We start from the raw sequence: 22,883 nt of genomic DNA, 5'->3' as shown, positions 1-22,883 counted from the left end.
ACAATTTCTCTTTTTTTTTTTTTTATTTTAATGTTTATTTATTTGGCTGCACCGGGTCTCAGTTGCAGCATGCAGGATCTTTTTTAGTTGATCTTTGTTGCAGCACGCGGGATCTAGTTCCCTGACCAGAGATCGAACCTGGGCCCCCAGCATTGGGAACACAGAGTCTTAACCACTGGATCACCAGGGAAGTCCCCACAATTTCTGATTTAATTAATATCCAGTGTTTGCTATGACTTGGTAGTCTGTGGACCCTTATTATTACAGTATAATTTATAATTTAATTTTACTACTTGACTCTCTTTTGTTTAGTTTTCTATATATTTGTCCCTAAATCTTCACAAATTCTCTAGCGGAATGGTAAAAATTGCTCTCAATCTAAATCTAACTTTCCATATGGTCAAACACAGTTCCTTTTTTTTCCCCCCTGAAACATAATCCTTCTGGAACTTTCTTTTCTGATACATTCTGAATTGACTCTCCTCTCTGGCTTACAACACCACTTCATGCTGGACTTCTCTCTCTCATGATGCTAGGAATTGCCTTTGCCTCTCTTCTGTTAGTTGCCCTGTGTTCTAGATCATATGATTTCTTCTTTCTTGTTGGGAAGTCCCTGTATGTAAACTTTTAAAAAAAGGACAGATTAAAAATTTCTCTATATCCCTAGTTTTCTAGATTTTTATGATGAGGTACCCTGGGGTAGACTATTTTTATTTGTTGTGCTGGGCACTCAGTGGGCCCTTTCAATTTGGAGACTTGTGTCTGGGAAATACACTTGGTACTCTTTATTTATTTATTTGTTTGTTTTTATTATTATTATTTTTTTGCGGTACGCGGGCCTCTCACTGTTGTGGCCTCTCCCGTTGCGGAGCACAGGCTCCAGATGCGCAGGCTCAGCCATGGCTCATGGGCCCAGCCGCTCCGTGGCATGTGGGATCTTCCCGGACCAGGGCACGAACCCGTGTCCCCTGCATTGGCAGGCGGACTCTCAACCACTGAGCCACCAGGGGAGCCCCTCTTTCTTTTAGTTTTTTATTACTTTGCCTCCACTGATGTTGAAAGTTTAGAAAGGAGGAATTAAATGATGAAGCAACATCCCTGAGAAGCAGCAGTGGCTCAAGAATTTCTATATAGGGCTTCCCTGGTGGCGGAGTGGCTAAGAATCCGCCTGCCAATGCACGGGACACGGGTTCGAGCCCTGGTTCGTGAAGATCCCACATGCCACGGAGGAACTAAGCCCGTGTGCCACAACTACTGAGCCTGTGCTCTAAGGGCCCATGAGTCACAACTACTGAGCCCACGCGCCGCATCTACTGAAGCCCGCGCGCTCTGGAGCCCGTGCTCCACAACAAGAGAAGCCACTGCGATGAGAAGCCCGCGCACCGCAGTGAAGAGTAGCCCCCGCTTGCCGCCAACTAGAGAAAGACCGCGTGCAGCAACGAAGACCCAACACAGCCAAAAATAAATTAATTGATTAATTAATTAATTTTAAAAGTTTACATACAAATATCAGAAATCAGAATGGCATTCGGCTAAACAATGATGGAATCTAATTAGTAAGCAGTGGAGCAGTACTTTCAGATTTCTGAGAGGAATTGATTTCTAGCCTAAGGTTTCATGCACAGCCAAATTATCAACTGTGAGAGTTTAAATATATATACTTTCAGACATTCATTTCAAAAATGTTCCACTATGTATCCTTTCTTAGAAAGCTACTACAGAATATGCTTCAGCAAAATGAGCCAAAAATAATAAATTAAAAAAATAAATTAAAAAAAGGATTTCTATATAGGTTGAACTTAGGATCAGCAAACAAATCAAAAGAGGTGCGTGGAAGTGGGGTGGCATCAGGGAATTGTCTTGAAGTTCCATTTGTATAGCAATCAGTGTTTTTACTCAGAGTATAGGTTTGTTTGGGGTAGTTTACAAAGTATATCATTTAGGTTTAATACTCTCTGCTGTATAAAAACATCTCAAAACAGCTAAACAATAGAGGGTATGCAATCCAGTTCACCAGGGAGAGATTAGCTTTTGTTAAGAGGTGAGATACTCCTCCATTGCAACTAGTGAAGAGAGGATGGCTATAGACAGATTTGCAGATTGGTGGTAGGAAGTAAGAAAGTTCATGTTTGATGGCTTCCTTTTTCTTTGAGGTATATGAGTCAAGGTCATCATAGAGTATATGGAAGGAAGATGGGAGGGTCAGAGGTTGAGGAGGGTAGTGAAGGTATAAAGTATTTGTTATAAAGAGTAGAGGAATAACCTTGTAACAGAAATATAGTAAGACTGCTGGCCAGCATAAGTTTGGTGATGATGAAAGTGATACTAAATCTACTGGACTGTACAATTTTCTCTAGCTGTTTAAGTACAGACAAAGAAAAGGTAAGGGTTTATTATTCAGAGTTAGGTTCATTACTAGGTGAGTACATTTTTAAAAGAATGATTGTAATATCAATGAAGTTTTAAAGAGGTTAAAGGACTACCAGTGAGGATATTTCAACAACTGAATAGAATACACTAAGCCATAAACCATAAGGCCTAAACAGCAACATGGATAAATGCTTATGAAACAAGGTTAATTAAAAGAAAGCAGAATACAAAATAATTTTGATGCTAACAGTTATATTCCTGCAAAATTATATATGCATGTAAACAGAAAGGATAGGCAGATGGTATTACAGGTGAATTAAATTCCTTTTATTTTGTTATTGTTTTATTTTTTAATTGTTTTTGTATATTTGTCTTAATTTTAAAAACTCTTACTTATGTTCATGTTCAGCTCAGTTCATAGATCTCTTTTGGAAAGAGCTTTATCTAGTCTACCAGTCATAACTGACCATTCTGTCTTCTTTAAAAGTTGCTCTACAGGGCTAAAACCAAACTCATCATGGGGCCAGTCTATAATCTCTGTGAGTGTCACTAAATTCATGGATCCTTGGTGATAGAGAAAAAAACCTCAGAAATGTAGCTGATTTGCTGAACTAGGCTTAAAGTCAGTTCAGCTGTCATAATTTATTCATTTATTCTACAAATATTTATTGAACTTATACTATTTGTCTGGCATTGTGCTGGGCACCAGTGAGACAGGCTGGGACCTGGGACCCTTTGCTGCAGCGCTGCAGTGCTTGCACCTGGACACACCTCTCCTCCAGCAACAAAATACAAAGAAACCGTCCGGGACTTAAAATAATTGCATGCCTGCAGTTAGGGTAAATTCTGGACCCAAAAGATACAAAGAGACCAAAAAACCCAACTGCCACTTTTGAAGACCCTGGAGCAAAAGCAGGGGGCGGGGAGCAAAAGCGGGGTCCTGCGGATGCCCCCTGCCCACACCACCACCTAAGGGGTGGGCAAAACACCTAACAGTGTCCTGCGGATGCCCCCTTCCCACACCACCACCTAAGGGGTGGGCAAAACACCTAAGCCACCCCTCTGGCCTGAGCTCTGGACACACCCCTACCCTCACCCCATGTAAGAAACAAGCTTGCCCCCGCCTCGGGGAGCCAACAAGCAAGGGAACCTGGTGTTTGTTCTCACTGCCCACTGCTGCAGCAGGGGCCCCAATAAAGCTTTGCCTGAATTTCTTGTCTGGACTCTGATCAACTTCTACTGATTAAGGAGGCCAAGAACCCTGGTTGGTAACGCCAGGAATATAGAGCAGAAAATAGAGTCTTTCACAAGTTGGGGAAAAAAGGACAGGAAAATCTTTGGCCCAAGACTGACAATCACAAAGGGCTTCATATTAGCCTTTTATCCTTATTAACATATGAAGTTATAAATGTAGTCATTAAAAAAAACAAAACAACTCTTTTGACATATAATTCACATACTATAAAATTCACTTTTTTAAAGTGTACAAGTCAGTGGTTTTTAGTGTATTCACAGAGTTGGGCAACCATCACCACAGTCTAATTTCAGAATATTTTATCACCCCTAAAAGAAACCCTATATGCATTGATCTTGCATCTTACAATCTTCAACTCATTGATTAGTTATAATATTTATTTTGTGGCTAACTTAGCATTTTCTATATATAAGATCATGTTATCTGCAAATAGTTCTACTTCCTTTTCAACTTGAATATCTTTTATTTCTTTTTCTTGTCTATTTCCTCTGGCTAGAACTTCTAGTACAATGGTGAATAGAAGTGTTGAGAATGACCAGCTTTCTCTTATTCTTGATCTTAGAGGGAAAGCTTTCAGTTGTCTTTCACCATTAAGTATAATGTTAGCTACGGGGTTTTTTATAGATGCCCTTTACCAGGCTGAGGAAGTTCTACTTCTAGTTTGTTGAGTGTTTTTATCATGGACTTGTCAAATTTTTTTCTGCATCTACTGAGATGATCGTGTGGTTTGTCCTAAATACAGTCATTTTCATATTACAAAATGCATTTGTTAAGGTAAATATTTTAAATATAACAAAATTATTAGAATTCTGCTTTGGATTTCAATCATTTTTAATACATGAAGAACTTAAAAAATGGAAGAGATCAAGCTCTCTCTCTGGATCTTTCAGAGACCCTGGATTCAAAGACTATTCCTGCCCTCACAGAGTTTACAGCTATGTAAATAATGCGTTAACCACTGTCATGGAGCCCCAGCCAAGGCCAATGATAGCACAGTGGAAATTATACCCAAATTTGCAGGATGTCATCAGGAAAGGTTTCGGAAAGGAGTCATATGAGTAGATTCTTAAAGGAGGAGTAGAAAATGCATGCAGGTCAGGGGAAGGATTTCAATTAGAGAGAACCATATGTATAGAGTTCTTTATATTATTCAGCCATGAGAAAGAAAGAAATCTTACCATTGTGACAATATGGATGGACCTTGAGGGCATTACGCTAAGTTAAATAAGTCAGAAAGAGAAAGACAAATACTGTATGATATAACTTATATGTAGAATCTTAAAAGACCAAATTCATAGAAACATAGAGTAGAATGGTTGCCAGGCGCTGGGGGGTGGGGGAAATGTTGGTCAAAGGGTAAACATTTCCAATTATAAAATGAATAAATTCTAGGGATCTAATGTATAGCATGGTGATTATAGTTAACAATACTGTATTATATATTTGAAAGTTGCTAAGAGAGTAGATCTTAAATGTTCTCACCACAAAAAAGAAATGGTAATTATGTAAAGCGATGGAGATTTAACTACCCTATTGTGGTAATCATTTTCCAATATATGAGTGTATCAAATCAACACACTGTACATCTTAAACTTACACAATATTATATGTCAATTATATCTCAATAAAATTGGAAGAAAAAAGAGAGAGACAGTTTGTCACAGAAATCTGTACCCAACAGCTTCAGACTCAGGACATAGATTCCCAGAGTATTTATTGAAAGAAGGTGTACCGAAGTCACAACAGAAAACTAAAAATTTGACCATATAGAAACTGTAAAATTCTAGATGTCAAAAGTCATAAACAAAATTAAAAGACAAATATTTGACACAAATATAACAAAATGCCAATATCCTTATATGTAAAGAATTTATGTGAATTGATTGCTAAAACCTAAGATCTTTTTTTTAAATTGTGGTAAGAACATATAGCATGAGATCTATTCTCTTAACAAATTTTTAAGTATAGAGTGCATTATTGCTAACTATAAGCATAATGTACAGCAGATCTCCAGAACTTATGCATCTTGCATAATTCAAACTTTATACAGGTTGAACAGCATCTCCCCATTTCCCTCTCCTCCAGCTCCTGGCCACCACCATTCTACTTCCTGCATCTCTGATTCTGACTATTTTAGATTCCTCATGTAAGCGGAATCATGCAGTATTCGTTCTTTTGTGACTGCCTTCTTTTGTTTATCAATTATCAAACAAAATAATAATAGTTAAGGGAAGGAAAGTAAAATAGGCGTTTTCACACTTTGCCAATATAAGCATATTTTGGTACAACCTTCATATTGAGGTTGGGGGTAAAAAAAAAAAAATATATATATATATATATATATATATATATATATATATATATATATATCTCCAGTCTTAAAAACGTTCAAATCCTCTAACTCCACCTCTAGAATTCCATACTAAGGAAACTATCAGAGATTTTTTTTCATAAAGTTATTAATCTGAACATTTTTTAGAGAAGAGAAAGCTATTTTTAAAAACTTCAAATGTCTAACATTTGGATTAAGTAAATTATGGCACATTCAAACAATGGATTTGTTACCTAACTATTCAAAATTTGACTTCCAAAAACTGTTCAATGATGTGTCTTCATTTTATACTTGTCTGTCTTTTTCTAGATTCTCAACAGTGAGACTATATTTCACCTATAGTTAGAGAAAGAGACAAACCACTTTCTCAGAAAATATCTTTAAACAAAACAGACACGATTTATTTGTTTCAAAGGAAAAACATCATAGTATCCTTCTTTTCATCTTTCCCCATAAAAAGACAGTTAAGTTTAAACATTTTCTAGGTTAAAATCTGAGCAGCTAATACCATTTCCTTAGGACTATTCTCTACAATCTCTTAATCTTGAATGAGTGATAGATTTATAAACCTAATCTCTAAAGGAAGAAAACCCAGTGCGGAAATGATATGCTCCAAATCACACTCTTAGTGGCACTATTTGGCCTTTGATTCTTGGGTTTTGTGCACTAGGGCTTTTTATTTTTCTTTTCTTGTTTTTCAAAAACAAAACCAAAAAACCCCCAAAAAAACCCCAAACAAAAACCTTTATGTTGATTAAATCTGAGAAACATTGATGAAGAGGCTGAGATTATAGTTTGGGTCTAAGAGTAGTTCTACTCAAAGTGTGGTCTATGGACCAGTAGAGTCAGCTTCTCCTGGGAATTTATTAGACTGGTAAATGCTTGGGCCCAGTGCCAGACTTACTGAATCAGAATTTCAGGGGTGAGCCAGGTGATTTTTCTGCAGCCTCAGGTTTAAGAAGCACTTGTCTAGAGGAAATTAAGCAAAGAGGCTAACAGTATGCAAAAGGAAAGAGGTGCACAGCCCACCTAATGTTCAATGTATATTTTTTAAAGCATACACATTATTATATAATATTCTAAAAACAAACCTTTTATTTTCTTATTATGAACTAGAAAGTATGGCTAGAAAAAATTTTCTTGGCTTTGGACTAAAAAAGGTTGACAGGGCTTAGGATTAAAGGGCAAAAGGAATCTGTAATTAATTCCTGGTTCCATGCAGCTCACTAAATTAAGGTTAAGGGTTTCACATAGGAATTTGGGAACTGTATGTATGCAGTAAATATTTTGGTTATATTTCTCTCAAGCCACGATTGGTTACTGGTGGGTGGTCATTTGAAGATGACGGGATCTCAAACCCAAACATTTCTTTTTTTTTTTTTTTTTTTTGCGGTACGCGGGCCTCTCCCTGCTGTGGCCTCTCCCGTTGTGGAGCACTGGCTCTGAACGCGCAGGTTCAGCGGCCATGGCTCACGGGCCCAGCCGCTCCGCGGCATGTGGGATCTTCCCAGACCGGGGCACGAACCCGTGTCCCCTGCATCGGCAGTCAGACTCTAAACCACTGCACCACCAGGGAAGCCCCCAACCATTTCTTTCAACCTCTTTCCACTTTGGAGGCATGACTCAGTAGGCAAAATTCAGTAGTCATGCTTCCCTGGTGGTCCAGGGGGTAAGATTCCACTCTCCCAATGCAGGGGGTCCGCGTTTGATCCCTGGTCGGGGAACTAGATCCCAGGTGCATGCCACAACTAAGAGTTCACATGCCGCAACTAAGAAGTCCGCATGCCGCAACTAAGAAGTCCACATACTTCAACTAAGAAGTCTGCATGCTGCAACTAAAAGTCCACATGAGACCTGGCGCAGCCAAAATAAATTAATTTTAAAAATATTAATTAATTTAAAAAAAAAAGAAAATTCAGTAGTCATGTATCATCTTTGGTGACTGGCTTAAAGTGTGCTTTACGGAGCCCCCTCATTGACAATGAAAGGTAAGCGAAGGGGATGGAGAGGAAAGGAGGGAGAGACAGATGAAAAGGTTAGACTCTACTTCTTCGAACCCCTTGCCTTTAACCAAAACAGCTCAGCTTTTACCTTTTTGTGTCCACTTTCCTGTGGAACATACTTGAACAAAGAGCTCCCCTCAAAAAATAAAAAGAGCTCCCCTCTAAAAAACATTTTGAAATTTTCTATTCTCTACTACATATTTTCACAATCCAGTAAAAAGCCATAACTGTCTTTTCCCCCCATGAGATCAATGTTCCTTGTTAACTATCTATCACCACAACCTGGCTGTCAAAAAGGACTCACAAATGCGTAATGGGCAGGTGGTCCTGCTTCCACGCCTCCTTTCTCCAACCACTATCATTAGGGATGAATAAACTAATAATGTTTCAAGTTGCTGTGTTGGATGTGAGGCAAAGCATATTATAAATCAGCCTATAAACTGAAATAGACACTACCCTATCTAAGAAGTTAACTATAGCTATAAGTATAAAGTAAAGAGAATAATATTTTCGAGAAGTAGAATAGCTCTGTAACACCAAGTAAGAGAAGTCCTTCAAAGTAGTCACCTTGGGAGACAATTCACTCCAGTAATGCTCCTATTTAAAACATTTCCAGAACCCATCTTTTGGAACTGCAAAAACCACCTAGCCAACTCACAAAACTGTGAGACATAATCAGTCATTGTTTTAAACCACTAAGCTTTGGGGTATTTGTTATACAGTAATATATAAGCAAGATAGAAATCTTTAAATCACTATGATTTGGAGGATATTTAAAAGGAAATGATTAGGGACTTCCCTGGTGGCGCAGTGGTTGAGAATCCGCCTGCCAATGCAGGGGACAAGGGTTCATTCCTTGGTCCGAGAAGATCCCACATGCCGCAGAGCAATGAAGCCCATGCGCCACAACTACTGAGCCTGAGCTCTAGAGCCCGCGAGCCGCAACTACTGAAGCCCGCGCGCCTAGAGCCCGTGCTCCGCAACAAGAGAAGCCACCACAATGAGAAGCCTGTGCACCGCAATGAAGAGCAGCCCCCGCTTACCGCAACTAGAGAAAGCCTGTGTGCAGCAACGAAGACCCAACACACCCAAAAATAAAAAATTAAATTAAAAAAAAGATACTATCAAAAAAAAAAAAAGGAAATGATTAGCCTTACAGAAAAACTCTAGCTATCTAGAATGTACAGGGAATAGGTTGGTCTGATAACAAAGTTTGGCTGTATCTTTAAATAAACAGAATACAACATCCTTCAGATAATAAGAAAATAACATTTTTTTTTTTTTTTTTTTTTGCGGTACGCGGGCCTCTCACTGTTGTGGCCTCTCCCGTTGCGGAGCACAGGCTCCGGAAGCGCAGGCTCAGTGGCCATGGCTCACGGGCCCAGCTGCTCCACGGCATGTAGGATCTTCCCGGCCTGGGGCACGAACCCGTGTCCCCTGCATCGGCAGGTGGACTCTCAACCACTGCACCACCAGGGAAGCCCAGAAAATAACATTTTGTAAGAGAAACAACTCTCGGATGAATGGGATCAGCAGTAGGTCCCCAACTCTCCCATTTGAGTTTTTGCTTTTTTCCTTGGGGTCATCTGAATCCTATCTATACTGACTTTAGGAATATGCTGATCTCCTTTTTTTTCCTTTACCTGAACATGGATAAAAAATAATTTTCCATTTTTCCCTAAGTACACTAAATATAAGGCTGTATTTTCTTTCTTAAAATAATTATACAAGAAAAGAAAGGAAGCACAAAATTATAAAAACAGGTAAACAAGTTAAATATAGATTTTAGGACCCTAAGATAAACTTAAGTATAAACTTTGGATCCTAAAATAACTAAATCTAGCCAGAAATTGGCTGGCCCTTTTTTTCCCTCTCCACCCAGTTATCAATTTGTTGTCCTTGACCACAGGACCACACAAGAAGCCAAAGACACAGAAGACATTTCAGAGCTCACTGTCTCATTTCCTGGAGAAGATAAAAGACTAACTTATTAAACCAAGAATTCCAGAGAACAGAAGTTTTCTTCTTTAAGTACCAAAATTAATTTTTTTTAAACTTTAGGTATTTTGATAAAACTCTTTTAAAATGTACACTTTTACTTACACACTTTTGTTTTAATCACAGTGTATAGGCTATAACTTAACTTTTTCTTGATGACTTACTGTTAACACTAATATACTACGCTAAAATATAGTTTTGTTCTCAGCATCTATTATGGACTTACATCCTTAATCATCAAACCAAACCAATCATCAAACCCCTAAGACTGTGTGTTAAGAGTAAATATGGTTCACTTTTGCCACTTCTATTCAACGTAGTACTGGAAGTCCTAGCCAGAGCAATTAGGCAAGAAAAAGAAATAAAAAGGCATCTGCACTCCTGTTGGCAGATGACATGATCTTATATGTAGAAAACCCTAAAGATCCACCCCCCAACTGTTAGAATTAATAAATGAATACAGCAAAGTTTCAGGACATGAAGTCAACATATAAAACATAAAAAATCAGTTGTGTCTCTAGACAATAATAATGAACAATCTGAAAAGGAAATTAAGAAAATAATTCCATTTACAACACATCAAAAAGAATAAAATATGTGGGAATAAACTTAACCACTGAAAACTATAAAATGTTACTGGAAGAAATTAAAGAAGATACAAATAAATGGAAAGATATCCTGTGTTCATGGATGGTAAGACTTAATATTGTTAAGATGTCAATACCTGCAATATTCGACAACATAGATGGACATTATGCTAAGTGAAATAGGCTAATCACAGAATGACAAATACTGCCTGATTCCACTTGTCTGAGGAATATAAAATAGTTTAATTTATGAATCAAAGAGTGGAATGATGGTTGACTGGGGGAGAGGGAAATGAGGAGTTGTTGTTCCATGGGTATAAAGTTCAGTCAAGCAAGATGAATAAGCTCTAAAGATCTGCTGTAAAACAATGCACCTACAGTCAATAATATATTGTAAACTTAAAAATTTGTTAAGAGGGTAGTTCTTTCCGCAACAATAAAAGGATGTCAACTGCCCAAAGCAATCCACAGATTTAATGAAATCCCTTTCAAAATCCTAATGATATTTTTTGCAGAAATAGAAAAATCCATCCTAAAATTTGTATGAAATCGCAAAGGATCCTGAATAGTTAAAAAAAATCTTGAAAAAGCAGAACACAATTGTAGGACTCATACTTCCTTACTACACAGCTTACAGTCATCAAAAAGAGTATGGTACTGCCTCATGCTGGTCAGAATGGCCATCATTAAAAAGCCTACAAATAACAAATGCTGGAGAGGGTGTGGAGAAAAGGGAACCCTCCTACACTGTTAATGGGAATGCAAGTTGGTGCAGCCACTGTGGAAAACGGTATGGAGGCTCCTCAAAAAACTAAAAATAGAATTACCATATGATCCAGCAATCCCACTACCGGGCATATGTCTGGACAAAACTATAATTCAAAAAGATACATGCACCCCTATGTTCACAGCAGCACTATTCACAATAGCCAAGACATGGAAACAACCTAAATGTCCACCAACAGATGAATGGATAAAGAAGATGTGGTATATATATACAATGGAATACTACTCAGCCATAAAAAGGAACAAAATAATGCCATTTGCAGCAATATGGATGCAACTAGAGATTATCATACTAAATGAAGTCAGTCAGAAAGAGAAAGACAAATACCATATGGTATCATTTATATGTAGAATCTAAAATATGACACAAATGAAATTATCTATGAAACAGAAACAGAATCAGGGTCATAGAGCATAGACTGGTGGTTGCCAAGGGGGAGGGGGTGGGAGAGGGATGGACTGGGAGTTTGGGATTAGCAGATACAAACTGGTATATACAGAATGGATAAACAACAAGGTCCTACTGTATAGCACAGGGAACTATATTCAATATCTTGTGATAAACCATAATGGAAAAGAATATCAAGAAGAATGTATATATATGTATAAATGAGTCACTTTGCTGTACAGCAGTAATTAACACAACTTTGTAATCCAACTATACTTCAATAAAAGATAAATTAAAAAAAAAAAGAGTGTGGTACTGGCATAAAGACAGACACACAGACCAATAAAAGAGAACAGAGAGGGCCTCCCTGGTGGCGCAAGTGGTTGAGAGTCCGCCTGCCGATGCAGGGGATACGGGTTCGTGCCCCGGTCTGGGAGGATCCCATATGCCGCGGAGCGGCTGGGCCCGTGAGCCATGGCCGCTGAGCCTGCGCGTCCGGAGCCTGCGCGTCCGGAGCCTGTGCTCCGCAACGGGGGAGGCCACAACAGTGAGAGGCCCGCATACCGCAAAAAAAAAAAAAAAAAAAAAAAAAAAAAGAGAACAGAGAGCCTAGAAATAAACCTGGCATATCTGGTCAAATGATACTCAACAAGAATGCCAACACTATTCAAAGGGGAAAGGACAGTCTTCAACAAATGGTGTTAGGAAAACTGGATATCCACATGCAAAAGAATTAGATTGGGCCCTTATCTTACACATCATACAAAAATTAACTCAAAATGGATCAAAACCTAACCATAAAAGATAAACCTATTTTAAAAAACTTAGAAGAAAACACAGGGGAAAAGTTTCATGACACTGAATTCGGCAATGATTTCTTGGCTGTGACACCAAAAGCACAGACAACAAAAGAAAAAAATAGGTAAACTGGATCTCATCAAAATTTAAAACCTTTTGTGCATCAAACGATACTATCAACAGAGTGAAAAGGCAACCCATGGAATGGGAGAATATATTTTCAAATCATAATATCTGATAAGGGACTTCTATCCTGAATATATAAAATACTCTTACAATTCAACAATAGAAAGACATATAACCCAATTAAAAAATGGGCAAAGGATTTCAATAGACTTTTCTCCAAAGATATAAAAATAGCCAATAAGTACATGAAAAGATACTAAACATCATTAGCCATTAGAGAAATGCAAATCAAAACCACAAGATACCATTTCACACCCATTAGGATGACTATTATTTAAAAAACAAAACAGAAAATAAGTGTTGGCAAGTTTGTGGAAAAACTGGAATGCTTTACATTGTTGGTGGAAATGTAAAACGGTGCAGCCACTGTGGAAAACGGTATGGCAGTTCCTCAAAAAATTAAACACAGAATTACCATATGATTCAGCAATTCCATTTCTGGGTATATATCCAAAGGAATTGAAAACAGGGACTCATATTTGTACACCAATGTTCATAGCAGTTTTATTCACAATAGCCAAAAGGTGGAAACAACCCAAGTGTCCATCGATGAATGTGGATAAAAATAATGTGAATATATATACAATGAATTTTATTCAGCCTTAAAAGGGAAGGAAATTCAGATGCAAGCTATCACATGGATGAACCTTGAAGACATTATGAAGAAAATAAACCAGTCACAAAGAGACAAATATTGTATGATTCGACTTATATGGAGTACCTAGAGTAGTCAAATTCATGGAGAAAGAAAGTAGAATGGTGGTTGCCAGGCGCTGGGGGAAGAGGAAATGAAGAGTTAATTGTTTAATGATTATGCAGTTTCAGTTTGAGAAGATGAAAAAGTTCTGGAGATGGATGGTGGTGATGGCTGGGCAACAATGTGAATGTACTTAATGACACTGAACTATATATTTAAGAATGGTAAAAATGGTAAATTTTATATTATATATATTTACCACAACTTAAAAAAAAAAACAGTAAACGTGGTACAAGAGAGGTTCTACTGTGAGTTGTTAACTTTTTGTTAGAATGCACTCTACACCCCACCCTCATCCCTTGAAGTCAATCCAGAGCAATGTTTATATCTGGCCACTCAAAATAATATGCTCATTTTGCAAGACAGACTCATTTGACAGGAATTACAGTATCATATGTCAATGTTTGATGGGTGTTTTCTGGGTAACCTCAACACTGACCAATTGGACTATCTCTACAGAGCCTGCCTTTACCCTAACATGCAGTCAGTGAGCCATCTCAGTCAAGTGACTTTTAATAGGGTGCTCAGTCATTGTGTATGAGCAACAGAAGAAAAGGATGAGTTATTGTCCTAAAGTTGCAGAGAGAAAAATAGAACTCATAAGCCTTCCCATGAACTAGGGTTGCCAGATTTAGCAAATAAAAATACAGGACACCCTGCTATTTACCTGAAATTCAAATTTAACTTGGCATCCTGTATTTTATCTGGCAACACTCTGAAGTATTGGAAGTGAAGAAAAAATAAATCAAACAATGCAGAGTGTTTTGGGGCTACTGAGGTCTTAACAGGGATCCTAGACAGGGAAAAGTAGAAAAGCCCATTAAAAACATATTGATTAACAACAACAAAAAAGTACTGGTCTCCAGATATCATGCCCCTGCTTAATTCAGCTCAGGAGCTCTTTCCTGCTTTCAGTATCTGTGATTCAAGACTTATTTTGTAAAGTTACAAAGATAAGTCAGAGAATGGTAGAAAGAAAAAGTAAAGAAGGATAAATCAAAGCTAGAAATGGATGAGAACATACCCAGCTTCCAGTTAGGCAGGCCTTGCCTCAAAAAGGAACCTTAAACATTTAACAAAAAGTAACCTTAAACACAACATAAAAAGCAGAGGAAATCAGATTTTGACCTGGCTCAAAGCAGAAAAGAAACAATGATGGTGAGTGTGCTATAGCCATACAGTAGGAGGGACATGGGTAGCAGAACACGAGACAGTGGTGGGATCTCCCCACTCCCCTAAACCGTATCACTGCTTAATTTCCATGGAGCCTGCTAAGAAACTCCAGTCACTATTTTACCTACTAATACACTGAGCCCCAGTGACAATAATGCCACTATTAGTCAGGCAACTACTTCTTAGCTTATAAACTCCCGCAGCTTGCCAGCCATTGTTTCATCACTCAGCAATATCATCTACTTCCCCACGGAACCGGGGCCAAAACTGAGGTCGCCGAACCCTGTCTTAGCTTCAGGAAACTGAATCTGTTCAGGTCATCCTCTTAGTAATCAACAAAAACAGGTTTCAGGCTTTCTGTTCTTTGAGAATCCCATCTTTAAAAGGCCTGTGTTCTTGTTTATTACTGACACTGTTCACATAGCAGTAACCCCTGCCTGATTCTGGTCTACTGAGATATAAATGGCCCATATGGCCTGATCATACTTCATTCAGTAGTATTTAGGAATCTTTGATATTTCTCACACTAGGCCAGCCTGGGATGTCTACCCCTCCAGCGGAGGAAAGGGGAGGGGAGGTACCCAGGAGCTAAAAGGGTAAAATAACTGAGGTCATTCCTCCAACCTGTCCTGAAGCACTAGCTGACCAGTTACACTGAGTAAGGTTTAAAGACTGTGGCTAGCCTCCACAGTTCTTCTCTAAAGGGAGTAGTTAGTCGCTAGGGCAAGAGGAGGGGCGTCACCTGGGTAAAGCTCTTTCAAGATTATCTGGGCAGCCTCTGAGGCACACTGACCAATAAAAATTTCTGCAGCCCTGGCCCTGACTTTTTTTTTATTTTTTGTAAACAGAACATAAAGGGAAATCAGCTGATAAATAGAAGCTTCTATGTAAATGACATTAGATGCATGAATTGAGAGACTGAATATGTTCAGTTCTATGCTCCCAACATAAGCACCACAAGTAATCCCCTAGATGCCCTTCCTTTTTTACCACTTCATGTAACTAGTGACATTTTTCCCGCTAAAGCACTCTGCCTCACAGCCTCTGCATTGGTCTCATTCATTCACCCACCCATTAAATATTTACTGTGTGCTACCATGTGCCAAGCACTGTGCTGGGCGCTGGAGATACAAATTAATAATGTACGGTCCTTGCCTCCAGGGCAGTCTCCTGGTGTCCTCAGGGCCAGCCTGGTAATCCCAAGCCAGCCCTGGGCAACGGGAACACGGTGCCCTTTGCAACAGGTAAGAGCGGTATCAGGGGACTGGCAAACTGCCAGGCCAAAGGTTTTCCCAAGGTAAAACAGGATGTGAGAGCGATCCCAGCCCGGCTCAGACAAACACCAAGTTGGGAAGCAGGGGCCAAAGGGGCGGAGGGCGCAAACGACCCGGTTGTGCGGAGCACCCCGCCGCAGTCGCCGGGCTGGGTGCTGAGCGGCCGCGCTACCACAGACCCGTCACTGGAGATGTGGGTACAACGATGACTACTGGGCGCGAGTCAGCTGAGGGGGTGTCTCCGAAAGAACACTTTGAGGAGACAGTGGGGTGGATCTGGGGTGACGCCCAAAAGGATGGTTGGCCCTGGGTGTTTGAGGGTTCGGTGGATGGCAGAGCTGAAGGGTCAGGACAGGACTGAAGACGAGGTCGGTCCAGAGGGTCGAGGAAGAACGGAGAGTGAGGTGGCGGCGACGAGGGGGAAGGGCGGAAGGGAAGGGGCGCTAAGGGCTGGATAGGTGGGCAAACTGAGGGCTTTTCTCCTAAGGGATCATTTGGAACGCGAGGGCAGTGGGTCTCCGGGACTTCTTCCGATCCCGAAGAGACGTCCTACCTGGTTTCTCGCCTCAGTTTAGTCCTACGGCGTAGGCGGCGGCGTAGTCTCGCGCCCTGAAGGGGTCGTGTTGCAGCCTGGACCAGCAGGCGCCCCCCTTCCCTCAGACAGCTTGGTAACGTCCGGTCACCCCTGCAGCTGTGGCGCCGATGGTCCGATCTGAATTGCCTTCATGCCGCCCCTTAGGACGGCCAGTGGTTCGGTCCGCTGTGGGCCAGCGGGTGCTCGCCCACCTCCCCGCTCCTGCTGCGATGCGCGCAGCGAGTCACGCGCAGTGCTTTCCCGCGAGGGGAGCGAGCGGCGAGGCTTCAGCCGTGGCCCCGCCCTCTGCGGCGATGCCCCGCCCCTTCGGGGTGGTGCCAGGCTAAGCGGGCTGCGGTGTACTGGAATGCGGAGAACTCTCGCCCGCAGCCTAATTGGCCTGTGGAAGGCAGGTACATTTGCGCACCCACCTTAGCCTAATGCCGCGATTCTCTGCCTGACACCGCAGTAGAACCTCTTGGGAAAAACAGAAAAACAAAACTAAAGCCTGACCTCAGCCGAGACCAGTTGAACTGGAAGCACGGGTAGGGTGGAGTAGGGGTGGGATGGTGCCCAGCCTTGATATTTTTAAAAGCACCCCATGCGTAGCCAGGGTTAAAAAGCCCGGTAAAACCTAGGACGGACAAAGACTGTCTCCTTTGGCTAAAAATTTAGTCAGGCTTTTCTGGGTCTGCCCTGGACTTAGGTTGACTTTGGGCTTTCCTCTTTGTCCTTGTAGAATCCAGTTTGAGCAAGGATCTCACTAAATCAGTTTATTGGAAGTTCTCCGCCCTTGGTATCTGACCAACCTTGGTATCTTATCACCTTGGCCTGCCTTCAGCAAGAATTCTGTTGAGTTGGTCTACCAAGAATCCCCCTTACCCCTGATGTTTCTTCTTAGTAATTGCTATGATCATGTCCCTCCAAAATTCATATGTTGAAATCCTAACCCCCAAAGATTAGTAGGTGGGGCCTTCGGGAGGTGATTAGGTCATGAGGAGCTCACATGATTAGGATTAATAGTTTTTTTTTTTTTCTGCAGGGCAGGATTAATAGTTTTATAGAAGTGATCTCAAAGAACTCCCTAGCCCAATCCTCCAGGAAAGGAAGTCTGTGACAAGAGAGCACTTAGCAACTATGCTGGCACCTTGATCTCAGACTTACAGCCTCCAGAACTGTGAGAAATTTGTTTATAAGCTACTCGGTCTGTAGTGGTGTTTTGTTTGTTTGTTTGTTTGCTTGTTTTGTTTTGTTTGGCCGCGTCGTGGGGCATGCAGGATCTTTGTCCCCAACCAGGGACCGAACCCGTGACCCCTGCATTTGGAGCACAGAATATTAACCACTGGACCACCAGTGAAGTCCCTGTGGTGTTTTATTATAGCAGCCAGAGCAGATTAACTGTAATTTTCCACCCACTGACCCCTACCCTGCTCCTTGGCTAATAAATTACCACTTGTCTTTGTTGGGGTCTGAGCTGAACTCAATCTCTCCCCCACTGCAGCACCCATTGCAGTGGTTCCTATAGCTACTCCATGGTCCCTGCCCCCCTCAGCCCCCGTAAATAAAATCTGCCTTACCATCTTTAACAAGTGTCATGAATAATTTTTACTTTAACGGAACTCATGCACTTCCTGCTCCTAGGCAGGGTGTATGTGGGACATTGAGGATTGTGTTGTCTTCTTCTTCTATCCAAAGAGGGGTGGGGGCAGGTGGTCATTCAACAAATAGTTATTAGAACCTCACTAGGTTCCATCCTCTGTGAAAGAGTTGAGACTGAGACCCTGTGCTCTTCCAAGACCCATGCTTCTTGGGTCAAGGAAGCAGATAAATGTCATACTGTGTAATGCATCCTCAGGCTTCACAGAAGGCATTGTGAGCTGAGCTTTGAAAAATGAGTGGGAGGTAAAGGGTGTGAAGGAATCAGCATGTGCAGAAGGACAGAGGGGCAAAACAACTGATATGATTGAGATGTGGGACGTGATGGAGAGAGCACAGCAGACATGGTCAGTGGTGTGATAATGAAGAGCCTTCCATGACATATTAAGGAGTTGGGACTCATCCAGTAAGCAGTGGAGAGACACTTTATGTGAAGGCAGGAATGGTAAATCAAATATGAATTTTAGAACTACAATTCTGGGGGCACAGTGGAGAGGGCTAGGACCAGCCAGGGAGACCAAGGAAAAACTTGATGTTTGTGCAGTTAAATGGTGCAGGGTGGGGACTTAGCCTAAACTAGGCCAATTGGAATCCCTTCCCTGAAAACTTGGATTTGGGGGAGAGAGAATTACACCGTTACTCATTGTTAGACTTATAATAGAAATTTGAGAGTGCCAAGTGACCATCTTTTACTTGTCAAATGGCCTGAGTAGCAGAGAAAACCAGTTTGCTGAGAAGTATCAATCTGTTGCCTAGAGAGGAGTCAAGTCTAGACACAAAGAGACTACTCCCCAGCTTCCTGGGGCCTCCAGCAGCTGGTTCTACTTCTTACTGAGGCCAGCTTGATTGTTGCCCTAGGTTGATGACATATTCTTCTATCCATTCATGTAGTCTCATTTTTGGCTTCAGCAAGTGGGGGTTACTTCCTGTTATTTGTGTTAAGGGATAATTTTTCAAAAAGGTAAAATCATGAGTCTTACACAAATATAAAATAAATGTATATTAAACTCACTAGTTAATGAGAGAACCAGTAAGACAGTAAGACTGGTTCACATGAGTATTTGACTTTTAGAAATGTAAATTCTCTACCAGACAAAATTAATTTGCATCATTGGGAATAGGAATTATTTGCATTGTTATGGGCAAAAATATTTTGCATTATTATCAGTATTTGAACAGATTTGAACTTTAGAAATCTCACTCTAGTTGGAGTGTAGATATTGAATTAGAGGAAAGTAAAGAAACCAGTTAGGAGACTGTGGTAATTATGTTGAGAAATGGGAGGGTCTGAATTAGCACAGTGGCTGAGGGGTTAGATAAGAGGAGATAGATCTAAGAGAGATTAAGGGTATAGAATCTATAGCAGTGGTCCCCAACCTTTTTGGCAACAGGGACCAGTTTCGTGGAAGACAGTTTTTCCACGGATGGGGGTGAAGATGGTTCAGGCGGTAATATGAGCGATGGGGAGCGGCAGATGAAGCTTTGCTCGCTTGCCCACCACTCACCTCCTGCTGTGTGGCCTGGTTCCTAACAGGCTGCAGACCGGTACCGGTCTGCAGGCCGGGGGTTGGGGACCCCTGATCTATAGGACTTAATGATTAATGTGTCATTGGGGGTTGGGGGTAAAGTAGAGTGAATAGTCTAGCATGACTCTCAGGATCCTCCAAACGCTGAGTTTTCTCCAAAATTCTTTGCACATATCTTAGAAGATTTGGAGTTAGAATTACAGGGAAATGTTGGGGCTGGGACAGTGCTCCCTTGTTTCTCTGTTTCTGGCAGTGGTAAATATGGTTATTTCCCCCACAGTTTCTTAAAGAAAAAGATGTTAAGGATGAGCCAAATGGTCCCGTGACCTCTCCCTGTTCCTGAGAAGCTGTATATGAGGAACAAGTTTAAGCCTATGTAAGTTGGAATCACCTCTCTGTTTTTGCTATTGGCAGCTATTCCATCTAGCTCAAGTGAAAAGATCTCATTACCAACCCAACTTCAGAAAACCCCTCACAGGGTGCTCTCCTGGAATGAAAGTGTCTTGTCTGTTTCCCTTTGGACATCTGCTTTATTCTTCTCTCTATAGACTAGACACATTGGCCCACTTATCTTCATACTTATAGCAAGTCATGGCCACTTTAAAATAGAGGCCTCTCTTCCTGAAACTATATGACCTTTTAATAACTATTCTCAGCACTGACTTAGTTTCTTGGAATTCTAATTCCCAGAGAGAGCAGGTATATTGGGATTATATATCCACTCTTCACCAGTTGTGGCTGGGAGTAGTGGAGTCAACTGGCACAAATATGGGACCACCTAGACCCACCCCATCATCAGGAGCTGTGTGGGAAGAGTCAGTAATCTATGGATTTAGCACCATTGAGTAAATCAATGGGCTCATTTGATAAACCAGTACCTGCATCTTCTGTAGCCCACCCACAAAGTCCTTTGGTTTTATCCTCAAAATATATCCTCTATTCATCCACTTATTTTTTCACTGCTTCCACCCTAGTCTAAGCCACCACCATTCCATGCCTAGACAACTGTAACTGCCTCCTAGTCTCCCTGATGTCACTTTTGCACTCCTATTGCCCATAGAATAGCCTGACCAATCTTTTCAAACTGGCTTTAAAGCCCTCCACTGCTTCTCATCAGACCTATCTAACCACACTCCCTTTTGCTCACCATGTTTTGTCCACATTAGGCTTCTGTTTCTTATATACAAAGCTTGCTCCTGTCTTCAGGACTTTACACTATTTTCTCTGCCTGGAATGTCTTTCCATTAGATTTTTGCAAAGCTAGATCCTTCTAGTCACTTAAGTCTCATGTCCCATGTTATTTCCTCAGAAAGTCCTTTTCTGACTACCAAATATAAAATTAGCTACCCCTCCCCCCTCACAGTCTCTCACTGTTAAAGCAGCTGTTGCAGTATCTTCATAGCACTTATCATCTGAATGATCTTGTTTACTTTGACATTGGCTCTTCTACTAGAACATAAGCTTCATGGTAGCAGAAACCTTTTTTGTTGTCTTTCACTGTATTGGCAGCATCTAGAACAGTGCCCAGACATGGTAGATGCTCAATAAATATTTGTTGTATATGGATGAATGTGATGAAAGGGAGTGTGTATGTGTGTGTGTGTGTGTGTGTGTGTGTGTGTAATTGGAACCTTGAAAGAATGGAATTTGTGGGGTCAGTTTAACTATAAAACCATTTTATTTTGTCTTCTACCCTTTTAACCTACTTATGAGACTCTTCATGAATTTTCTGGTCAATTTTAGGTAGCAATCAGTACTTGTTACTTTAAGTTTCACTTGAATAATTAAGATGTCTGCACTAATGAAATTATTTGTTAAACTTCATACTTTAAAATTAAAGCGTTGGGCCTCCCTGGTGGCGCAGTGGTTAAGAGTCCGCCTGCCGATGCAGGGGATACGGGTTCGTGTCCCGGTCTGGGAGGATCCCATATGCCGCGGAGCGGCTGGGCCCGTGAGCCATGGCCGCTGGGCCTGCGCGTCTGGAGCCTGTGCTCCGCAACGGGAGAGGCCACAACAGTGAGAGGCCCACATACCGCAAAAAGAAAAAAAAAAAAAAAAAAAAAAAAAAAATTAAAGCATTTCCCATCTCTCAGCTTGGCCCTATTGCAGGTGGCCATGTTCAGTGGGGCTTAGTAGATGTCTATCATTTCGCCCCAGTTTGCTAATCTTCTTTCTCCAGGGTTTGAGCAGCATGGAGGGAGAAGAAGGTTCTTACTTGACTAATACTGTCATAAACTAGTTTTAGTGTTTGGCAGGTATCTAAACCTGACAGGAAATTGGGTGTCAGTGAAGGCTCCCAGAGGAAGTGACCAAAGCCGCTGAGACTGAAGATCAGATACACATAAGCTAGATAAAGGGAAGAATATATTCTAAGAGGAGAGAACAGAAAGGGCCAAGGCACAGTGGTTTCTGAAGATAATGGAACCTTTGGGGAATTGCAAATAATTTAGTATGTGCAGCAGAAAGTGGCGATGAAGCTGGGGAGGTAGGCAGCACCAAGGCAAGAAAGCTATGATGATTCACTAAAGGACTTTAAACTGGCAAATGACATGATCTGATTTGTATTTTTCAAAAAATCACTCTCTGTGGTGTGGATCATGGATTGGAAAGAAGCAGAATCAAAGGCAGGGAGACCTGAGAGGAGGATGTTGGCATAATCTAGGCAAGAAACAATGAAATCAATTGGATTGGGAACAAATAGGAAGAGAAAGACTTGAAGACATTTCTAAGACAGAGTATATGGAACTTGGTAACAGAATGGATTGGATTAGAGGAATGGAAGGGAGCTGTCCAGAAAGACTTCCAGTTTTTTGGTTTGAGCTACTGGGTGGTAGTGCTATTCAGGAAAACAAGAAAAATAGTCAAAGAAGCAGATTTAAATATTCTTTCATATTATTTGTTCATTTATTCAGTAGACATTTATTAAAGGCCCATTATATGTTATGAATAGACAAGTAAATCAATGATTACAATGCCCTGTGATAAGTGTCACTGACAGAGGTATACACAGGGGAGCAATTGAATAAATAGGACAGATATATAAAAGTCACACTGAGGAATAAGGGTGAGCTCTTGCAGGAGACAATGCCTAATCTGAGTTTTTAAAAAATTGAGGTAAAATTCTCATAACATAAAACATTCTCATAACCCTTTTTAAGTATACGATTCACGGGCACTTAGTACATTCACAATGTTGTTCAACCATCACCTCTACTTAGTT

General features: G+C 40.8%; 1 protein-coding gene across 1 annotated transcript in view; it reads right to left on the bottom strand.

Moving 5' to 3' along the window:
• Positions 1-16,743, bottom strand: part of RUSC2 (RUN and SH3 domain containing 2) — a 60,490-nt gene extending 43,747 nt beyond the window's left edge. Inside the window, exon 1 of the mRNA XM_060100951.1 lies at positions 16,461-16,743. The gene's annotated coding sequence lies outside the window, so the exon portion shown is untranslated. The remainder of the gene's footprint in view (positions 1-16,460) is intronic.
• Between the last annotated feature and the right edge of the window lie 6,140 nt (positions 16,744-22,883).

The sequence above is a fragment of the Mesoplodon densirostris genome, chromosome 6 (assembly GCF_025265405.1).
Source record: "Mesoplodon densirostris isolate mMesDen1 chromosome 6, mMesDen1 primary haplotype, whole genome shotgun sequence".
Lineage (NCBI taxonomy): Eukaryota > Metazoa > Chordata > Mammalia > Artiodactyla > Ziphiidae > Mesoplodon > Mesoplodon densirostris.
Note: the sequence above shows the minus strand (reverse complement) of the source record. Positions and strands in the feature narration are given on the sequence as shown.